The sequence below is a fragment of the Phoenix dactylifera genome, unplaced genomic scaffold (assembly GCF_009389715.1).
Source record: "Phoenix dactylifera cultivar Barhee BC4 unplaced genomic scaffold, palm_55x_up_171113_PBpolish2nd_filt_p 000186F, whole genome shotgun sequence".
In the NCBI taxonomy this organism is placed as follows: Eukaryota; Viridiplantae; Streptophyta; class Magnoliopsida; order Arecales; family Arecaceae; genus Phoenix; species Phoenix dactylifera.
In genome coordinates, this window is record NW_024067714.1 from 968,214 (window position 1) to 977,920 (window position 9,707).

Genomic DNA, 9,707 nt, shown 5'->3' on the forward strand with positions numbered 1-9,707 from the left:
TTTATTTGCCAACAATTTGTCAGAGTATTACTTTTATTGCTTAAGGCTGTGATTTCTTGAATCAGATTAACTTTTTGGTCTGTTACTGACGTTCAACAAGCATCAATAGTGCTGGACACCAATTTTTAGAATGGTATACTAGATGAAATTATCCATTTGTTGCTGACCTGTTCTGACCAGATCTTGATTTGAAAGCATTGGTAGGTTGTGAGTTGAGAGGGAGCCCTCTTGAGTAATATTCGGATTTGCAGTAAACCTTATTTATTTGTTGCAGTAGACCTGTTTATCTAATGCTGGAGATTATGTGAACTTGTCATGTAAGACATAAGGTTCAAAATGGTATTTATAATGGTTCCAAGAATTAGGAGCATGGGCGGGCATACAATGTGACGGATAATCGCCTTCTCAAAGAGCTGGTTCTTTTATGTTGGTAAACAAGGCTCAACCTTCCACCTCTTCTTTCTCCTAGCTTTCTACTTGAGAGAGGAGGTGAGCATCTATAGTGATTTCTCAGTTACCCTTCAAGCATTGTTCCTTCTCCTTTTCTTCTTCGCTTTATTGTGTATGGATGTATTTATGTATGAATATTCATGCAACAAGGGGTGACTTCTAAAATTGTTCCTCTCTTCTTTGCATGCCATCTTCTCTAGCAATAGGCGAGACGTATATGGAAGGTCTACTACATTGCTGGCACCCGATCTGCATTCATTGTAAGTTGGAGAGGTCATCACCAGAGGAGAAGAGGTGCAGGGATCTTCTCCTCTTTTTTGCGTGCATGTATATTAATGAGATGATGGGCAAGTTGTGAAATTACTCCTCTTCTTTGCGTGTCAACTTCTCTAGCAATAGGCGAGGAACTTCTGGAAGTGGTGAATTTGAGCCTCTTCTTCCTTTTCCCTTTTTGCCTTTCAATTTCTTGTTTTTTGAAGATTATATTTTTGTAGCACTTTTTTAATTACATAACTGTAATTAAATTTTTTTTGATGTAATTTTTCGGTTGTTTCTGAAGAATTCATTGGATTTGGAGGCTGATGGTAGTTTCAAGATAAAGATGGTATCGATAAAGGTACGATTTTGACTTCGAGAACCCAAATTCTCAAAGTTTCTATTTTGCTTGTCAAAAATCAGGAGTTGTTTGCTCAATACTCGAATGTGTCACATTTTTACATTTTCTCCTTGACAAAATCCCGACCATAAATACATGGGCTCTTTTACATGAACTGCCAGTTTATGTGTGAATCTTATTGTGCTTTTTTTTTTCTGCAATTCTTTTACGTCTCTTGTTATAAAGTTATCTGAAATGCCTGCTTCACCATTGGATAACTTTTTCTCCCATTTGTTGCGATTGGCTAATTAAGTTAATATGTTTTTTCATTTTTATTTCTGCTCTCATTTAATTTGGGAAGCTGTGGTGTTTTTCTAACATTTACATCCTTGTTTTCTATAAATCATGACAGTGACACCTCTACTTTTGCTCCCATTTTTATGTGCTGTGTATGTTGCTTAATATTTTATTTGACAAATGTGGTTGGTTCTCTTAGTACACTTTCAAATAGTATCATATGCAATTCCCATGAGATAATGACATGATCTTCTGAAAATGCATTTGCATAATCTCAGAACCGAACTATTAGACTAATCCCTGTATAGCTCCTATGCCTTTTTATATTAGATCAAGTTCAGAACCAGAAGAATTTCTCTTTGTTTTGTCTGCTGGCCATCAGTTATGGTTATATCCTTGTGACATACTGTGTGGTAATTCCAATCCTTCAATCATTTAATCATTTTTTGTTAACCTTGTTGGTTACATTGATCTGCATGACTTTCCATTGGCTTGGAAAACATTTCTTCATGTTGTTCTGGATACTTTACCATTTCTTTTTCAACCTCTCTTTCTCTTTAATTTTCATGATTTCATGCCTGAGCATGTTTGTTAATGTATTACGTGCGGGCGGGGCTTGGTGCAATGGTAAGGTTGCTCCATTTGACCTGTGCATCATGTATTCGAAACACCTCAGATGCTAAGTGGCAGAAACCTTGGGGATGCCTTTTTTTGTTTTCTTGAATGTATTATGTATCATAAAGGTAAGGCTTGTGATATGTCGGGATGATTATATTCTATTAAGTTGTGAATGATTGTTTTATGATTATTATTTTTTAGGATGTAGTCTTATCTTCTAAAGTTCAAATGGACCAACAATTAGCATATCTGGTTGACTCGGTGATTTATTTTTCGAACTGAGGTTGGCTCGTTACAAAGCCAAATATTGTGTATTCTAGGTAAATTGTCAGTTTTGGTTTCTTAGGACTCACTTCTCGTAGGCTAAACGTGATTCCTTTTTTGGCTTCCAAAAAGGCTCCATTTATTTTTATACAAGAATTGACTTGTGTCTGGCCTGTAGTGGATATAGCTTTGTGTTCTTTATTATTGGAAGCCATTCTTTTCTTTTCTTTTTCTTTTTTCTAACATTTTTTAATATTTTTTTCTTTTTTTAATAAAAAACGTTGTCTTCTTGCACCTTCCATGCTAGACCTAATGATTTCTATTGAACACAGATAATTCCTTGACCTGTACGTGGTTTGACGGCCATACTCTTTCTGGTTCCCTTTAGATGAGATGAAGTTTCTTGATTCCACCTAGTTTGAGACTAAGTTTGTTTAATTTATTTACATAAATAGTACACTTGTATTGCGTTCAGATGATAATGTACTTGCTTGAGTTTCTATTGTCCGCCGGCCTTTGTAGTTTAGGTAATTATGGATAGCCACTCTCTTTGCCAGCTATCCCTTTTTAACCACAACTTTTATGTTGATTATACACTTTGCATTCCGCTTTATTCATGGTAAATCTACTTCATCAGTTTTTGTGGCTCGGACCTTCAAACTGCATCATCCTAGAATTTTACCAAACTCATAAAAACTGTTCAAGTATATTCGTGTCTGCTGTTGTCTTACTTATCTATTTATCTTCCGAGCTATTGCTGACCCTATGCAGCAGCTAAAGTCCGAACCTTTTGGTTGATGATGACATCTTTACTCCTTTCTTTGATAGCCTTTAAATGAAATATTACAGCTCCTAGTCATCTTATCTTATAGGGGCTTGATTCGTGATTTTCTGTGGAAGCTGTCCTCGATAAATCCTAACCATTGATGTCTCTTTAGCAAGCATATCTGATTGGTGGAACAGCGTGCTCAGGTCGAAAAATTTTCTGATCGCATTATTTCTTGAAGTATATAAGTATATTTTGGTTTATTTGCCAACAATTTGTCATAGTATTACTTTTATTGCTTTAGGCTGTGATTTCTGGAATCAAATTAGCTTTTTGGTCTATTATTGACGTTCAACAAGCATCAATAGTCTTGGACACCAATTTTTGGACTGGTATACTAGATTAAATTATCCATGTGTTGCTGACCTATTTTGGCCAGATCTTGATTTGAAAGCATTGGTAGCTTGCGGGTTGGGAGGGAACCCTTTTGGTTCACGTATCCAAAAGCTCCAAAAAAATTTGGAACCGGTACGGGCCGATACAGTTAGCCGGTTCGGGCCGGTACGGGTTTTTAACACCGAACCAGACCCGTTCGGAGCCAGTATCGGTTCGGTACGGGCTGAACCGGCCGGTACAGCATTCCTTGCTTTTTTGTTTGTATGGATGCATTTTTGCAGGAATATTGATGCAACAAGGGTTGACTTCTAAATTTGTTCTCTTCTTTGCATGCCACCTTCTCTGGCAATAGGTGAGGCATTTTTGGAAGGTCTACTACACTGCTGACAACCAATCTGCATTCATTGTAAGTTGGAGAGGTCATCACCCGAGGAGAGGAGGAGCGGGGATCTCCTCTTTTTTGTGTGTATGTATGTATATTGATGAGATGATGGGTGACTTGTAAAATTGCTCTTTTCTTCTTTGCATGTCAGCTTCTCTAGCAATTGGCGGGGAACATCTGGAAGTGGCGAATTTGAGCCTCTTTTTCCTTTTCCCATTTTGCCTTCTAATTTCTTGTTTTTTGAAGATTATATTTTTTTTTAAGGCTTCTTTAATTACAAAACTGTAATTAAATTTCTTCTGATGTGTTTTTTCTGCTGTTCCTGAAGAATTCATATGATTTGGAGGCGGATGATAGTTTCGAGATAAAGATGGTATCAATAAAGGTACGATTTTGACTTCGAGAACCGACATTCTAAAAGTTCGTGTTTTGCTTGTCAGAAATCAGGAGTTGTTTGCTCAATACTAGAATGTGTCGCATATTTACATTTTCTCCACAAAATCCCGACCATAAATAGATGGGCTCTTTTACATGAACTACCAGTTTGTGTGAATCTTATTGTGCTATATTTTTCTGCAATTCTTTTATGTCTCTTGTTATTATGTTAGCTGAAATGCCTGCTTCACCATTGGATAACTTTTCTCCTAATTGTTGCGATTGGCTAATTAATTTAATTTGTTTTTTCATTTTTATTTCTGCTCTCATTTAATTTGGGATGCTCTGGTGTTTTTCTGACATTTACATCCTTGTTTTCTGTACATCATGACAGTGACACCTCTACTTTTGTTTTGGTTTTTATGTGCTGTGTATGTTGCTTAATCTTTTATTTGACAAAAGTGATGGGTTCTTTTAGTACAACTTTCAAATCATATCATATGCAGTTGCCATGAGATAATGACATGATCTTCTGAAAATGCTTTTACATAATCTTAGAACTATTAGACTAATCCCTGTATAGCTCCTATCCCTTTTTATATTAGATCAAGTTTCGAATCGGAAGAATTTCTCATTGTTTTGTCTGCTGGCCATCAGTTATGGTTATATCCTTGTGACATACCGTGTGGTAATTCCAATCCTTTAGTCTTTTTTTATTAACCTTGTTGGTTACAATGAATCTGCATGACTTTCCATTTGCTTGGAAACTTTAATTTTCATGTTTTCATGCCTGAGTTTGTATTGTAATTTTAGTATGTTTGTTAATGTATTTTATGTGGGCGGGGCTTGGTGCAGTGGTAAGGTTGCTCCATTTTGACCTGTGCATATTATGTGTTCGAACCCCCTCTCGAGATCCTGTGGGGCAGAAACCTTGGGACGCCTTTTTTTTTCTTTTGAATGTATTATGTCTAATAAGGGTGAGATTTGTGATATCTTGTAATGATTATATTCTATTAAGTTGTGAATGATTGTTTTATCCTTATCATTTTGTAGGGTGTAGCCATATCTGCTGAAGTTCAAATGGACCAACAATAAGCATATGTTGGTTGACTCTGATTTATTTTTGGATCTGAGATTGACTTGTTACAAAGCCAAATATCGTGTATTCTAGGTAAATTTTCTGTTTTGATTTCTTAGTACTCACTTCTCAGCTATTGTTGGACCCTATGCTGCAGCAAAAGTCCGAACTTTTTGGGTGAAGATGACAGCATCTTTACTCATTCCTGTGTTATCCTTCAAATGAACTATTTCTACTCCTGGTCATCTCATTTTTATAGGGGCTAGATTCGTGATTTTCTGTGGAAGCTGTCCTTGATAAATCCTAACCATTGATGTCTCTTAAGCAAGCATATCTAATTGGTGGAACAACATGCAAAGGTCGAGAAACTGTCCGATCGCAGTATTTCTTTAAGTACGTAATTATATTTTGATTTATTTCCCAACAATTTGTCTTACTATTACCTTTATTGCTTATGGCTGTGCTTTCTTCAATCAGATTGGCTTTTTGATCTGTTCTTGATGTTCACCAAGCATCAATAGAGCTAGTCATATTTTAGTTTGGTATACTAGATTAAGTTATTCATGTGTTGCTGACCGGTTCTGACCATATCTTGATTTGAAAGTACTGGTAGGTTGTGAGCTGGGAGGGAACCCTCTTGAGTCATATTCAGATTTGCGGTAAACCTTATTTATTTATTGCAGTAGACCTGATTATCTAATGCTCGAGATTTTGTGAGCCTGTCATGCAAGACATAAGCTTCAAAATGGCTTTTATAATGGTTCCATGCTTTAGATGGAGCACGGGCAGCCATACAATGTGACGGATAATCGCCTTCTCAAAGAGTTGGTTCTTGTATGTTGGTAAAAAAGGCTCAGCCTTCCACCTCTCCTGCCCCCTAGCTTTCTTCTGCTCTTTTTTGTGTATGTATGTATATTGATGAGAAGATGGGTGACTTGTAAAATTGCAGTTCTCTTCTTTGCGTGTCAGTTTCTCTAGCAATAGGCGAGGAACTTCTGGAAGTGGTGAATTTGAGCCTCTTCTTCCTCTTCCCTTTTTTACTTTTAATTTCTTGTTTTTTGAAGATTATGTTTTTTTATGACTTCTTTAATTACATAACTGTAATTATATTTCTTTTGATGTGTTTTTTCTTCTGTTCTGAAGAATTCATAGGATTTGGAGGCTGATGAAAGTTTTGGGATAAGGATGCTATAAAAAAATGGTACGATTTTGACTTCGAGAACCCAAATCCTCAAAGTTTGTATTTTGCTTGTCAAAAATCAGGTGTTGTTTGCTCAATAACAGGCTGTCACATTTTTACATGTTTCAAATCTGCTCGCATTCCAACCTCATTTTTTCAGTTTTCCTGACTCTTCTTTTTTATTTCACTTATTCTTTCCCAGGTAATTTTTGGTCTTGCATGGATTCTGTCATCCTTCATTATTCTCTATTTTCCATCTTTTCTTCAAGTAATAGTGTGAAAAAAGACGAAGTGGCTTGCTTAGAGGCCAACTAGTGCTGGCGATAACTTTAAGTTCCATTTTTGCGCTTCATTTATGTAGGAGTTGCAGAAGCCGAGGTAGAAATTTCTCTAGAGTTGGTATTAACTAGGGTAATCTCTTTGGACTTTCCCATGATGATGTCCTTAGTCTTGGTAACAGTTATCCAATCAATCAATTATTTATTCTGGTCCTTTGTCTACTTTTATTTTTCCTGATCTTGCTACTTATCTCTGTATATCTGGTGGTAATTTGATTCACTTGTAAACTTTTATGCTTCAGAGGCCTGGATCATACTCTATTGCTATGTGGTGGTCTATCGGTTGCTGCTGCAGGAATTTCTATACAATAGTTTGAATTTGATTTTCCACTACAACTGTTCATGAAATACTCTTTCCTTATAAACTTATTACTATTGTTTGACTACTAGAATTATTCCGAATTTGTTATTTATAAGATTCACTTCTATTTATTTGCCCCTTTTTCTTCATAGCTATTTATTTGCCCCTTTTTCTTCCTAGCTATTTCGTAGTATTACTTGCTAATCAAATTGGAAAGGGCGGAAATAAAATATAAAAATTTTATGCTTTGCAAGTTGGAAGGTCCATTGTTCTGCAGGCTACTGCTGCAGCCTATTGGAGACTGGACAAGATTTTTGGATCGCTATATGCCTTTCCTCCTACTCAACTCTGTATACCATTTCTTTTCCTACTCTTCTGTTGGTTGATTTGTTCATTAAATATTGCACTTTATTCTTTTATTGACAGCTTTTGAATTTATATGTTAAGGCCATTTTCTCCAGAAGGTTGTGATGATTCTTGGACCCGGGTTTTGCTATGAAAGGAAAGCGGCTATTTTCTTGACGACGAGGCAATCTTGGATTTGGCATTCTTGGCTGTTTGTGGGACTCCGTTTAATTTGGTTCTGGTGGTTATGTTCTATATTGTTTCGATGTGCTCTCTCTCCCTCTTTTCAATTGTTAATGTTCTGGCTTGTGAATGATCTCTGACATGCTCAATTCATGGGAAATCCTAAACCATTAAGCTTAAAAGGTTGCTATTTAGGATTTCTCCGGAGGCTTATTTCGTTAAATGCTAAGACTAGTTCTCTGGTTCTTCATATAAAGAGTTTGGATTATTTTATTGCTTCTATATCTCTCATCCTACTTGGTTGTTGTGCATAAATTTGTGCTGGTTGTTGTTTCGGTTGGCTGCCATTGCTTGCTCCATTTGATGACATGTGAATGATGGTCATCAAGTTCTGGGCAAACTTTTTTTGGGTCTGTTAGTCTTGGTGATGCAATTGGTTGTCCACCCGCTTTAATTTGTTGTTGCCCGCACCACGTTTGTGGAATGCCCCTGCATCTATTTAATGTTGGCATTATGTGGTTCTGTATGCTGTTTTTTGCCACTGTGACTGAGACACATATAACTTTAGTGTTTTCGTGGATGTATTATAGTAATTTCTGCGCGTTTGTTACCTGTTGCTATAAACTTTGAATGATATGATCGACCCTTTCTTGGTAGATGTTGTTTGTAGGTCACTGTTGGTTTGAACTGTGGATGAAATGTTCTGCTAGTTGATTGCACTTCTAGTCATCGTATCTGGCGTTGATAAATAGTTAATTTTTGAACCAACAATTTTATTTTTTTGGGCTATGGTAATGTGCATTTTGTTGTTTTAATTCAATGTTCAATAAGCATTATTCAGTTGATCTCACCTATGTTCAATCTTCACGTGTTCAATAAGTGGTTCTGTATGCTATTTTTTGCCTTTGTGACTGGGGCACACATATAACTTTAGTGTTTTCATGGATCGATTATAGTAATTTCTATGCTTTTGTTGCTTCTTGCTGTCAACTTTGAATGATATGGTCAGGCCTTTCATGGTGGATGTTGTTTGTAGGTCACTGTTGGTCTAGACTGTGGTTGAAATAGTTTGGTGCTGGAGATTATGTTCTCTTCAGCAGCGATTGAGCGAGCAGCTCCGGAAGGTCTGCTGTTCCGCAGACAATTGAGCAGCAACAATCGTTCGATGGGGGGAGGAGAATAAGAGACACTGTGGGATCTTTTCCCCAGGTCGGCTTCTAGTTCTTTTACTCACGATTTGTTGGTCTTCTCTTTCTTCTTCTCCTTCAACTTGTTGTTGGTCTCCCGGGGGGTAATTGTTGGGAGTTGTATCCTACATGTCAATCGTCAGCGTGTTGATCTCTTATATTAATTGTTGGGAATTGATTGATAAATTAATAAAGTGTTATTTGGCATTATTCATCATTTCATTGTACATCTTCAAATGATCTCTTATATGATGTTCTTAAGACTTATTTTATGATAAAGAAGGATTATGTTCTTAAACCTATTTGCGACCAAATGATATGCTGTTAATAGGACAACAGCATTGTCGAGATTAGGTCGTTATGAGACATATACGTTGGTTGTCCTCTTAACCAAGGAGTGTGGAGATACTGATATGTCACACAGGTGAAGTGGAGTACATTTCACTGAACGTGACCAATTCCGGAACGCTCTACTGTCAAAAGATGTTCCGAGTGGATATGGGTGTAAATATCCCTCAGACCTGAGATCACCACAGTGATTAGCAAGCAACTTACTGTACTTTGGTACCGAACTAGCAGAATTTCTAATTCTGGAACGGAAGGTTACTAGATGCAGTCAAGTACTTGCGAAATCAGTGCGTGAGTCAAGATGGAATTGACCCCTCCTGAAAATAAGAGATAATGCTGTGTTCAATTTAGCAAAATCTTGGCCAGGGCAATCCTTGTGATGAGTCACAGGATTTCTAAAGTTGATCACATAGTGGATGTACTGATTAGAGAGTTGACAGAACTCTGAGGTCATCCTAGCATTAGTAGTCAAAGGGATGAATTATACAGTAACCATAGTCTAGGGTTTCAGAATATTTGCTTCGCATATATTCGGCCTATCCAGATGTCGGATACCATTGCTAGATGGTCACATCGATTAGTGCAAGAAGTCGTTCCGGTACTA

The 9,707-nt window shown here is 36.9% G+C and overlaps 1 long non-coding RNA gene across 2 annotated transcripts in view; it reads left to right on the forward strand.

Moving 5' to 3' along the window:
- The window catches only part of LOC120105070, a 35,707-nt gene extending 27,857 nt beyond the window's left edge, over positions 1–7,850 (forward strand). Inside the window, exons 11-12 of one of the 2 annotated variants that reach the window (XR_005507466.1) lie at positions 6,365–7,390; positions 7,488–7,850. This is a non-coding gene — a long non-coding RNA (uncharacterized LOC120105070). Of the gene's footprint in view, positions 1–6,364 lie in introns of both variants that reach the window. The other variant, XR_005507439.1, reaches the window with a different exon arrangement.
- The last annotated feature ends 1,857 nt before the right edge of the window (positions 7,851–9,707 follow it).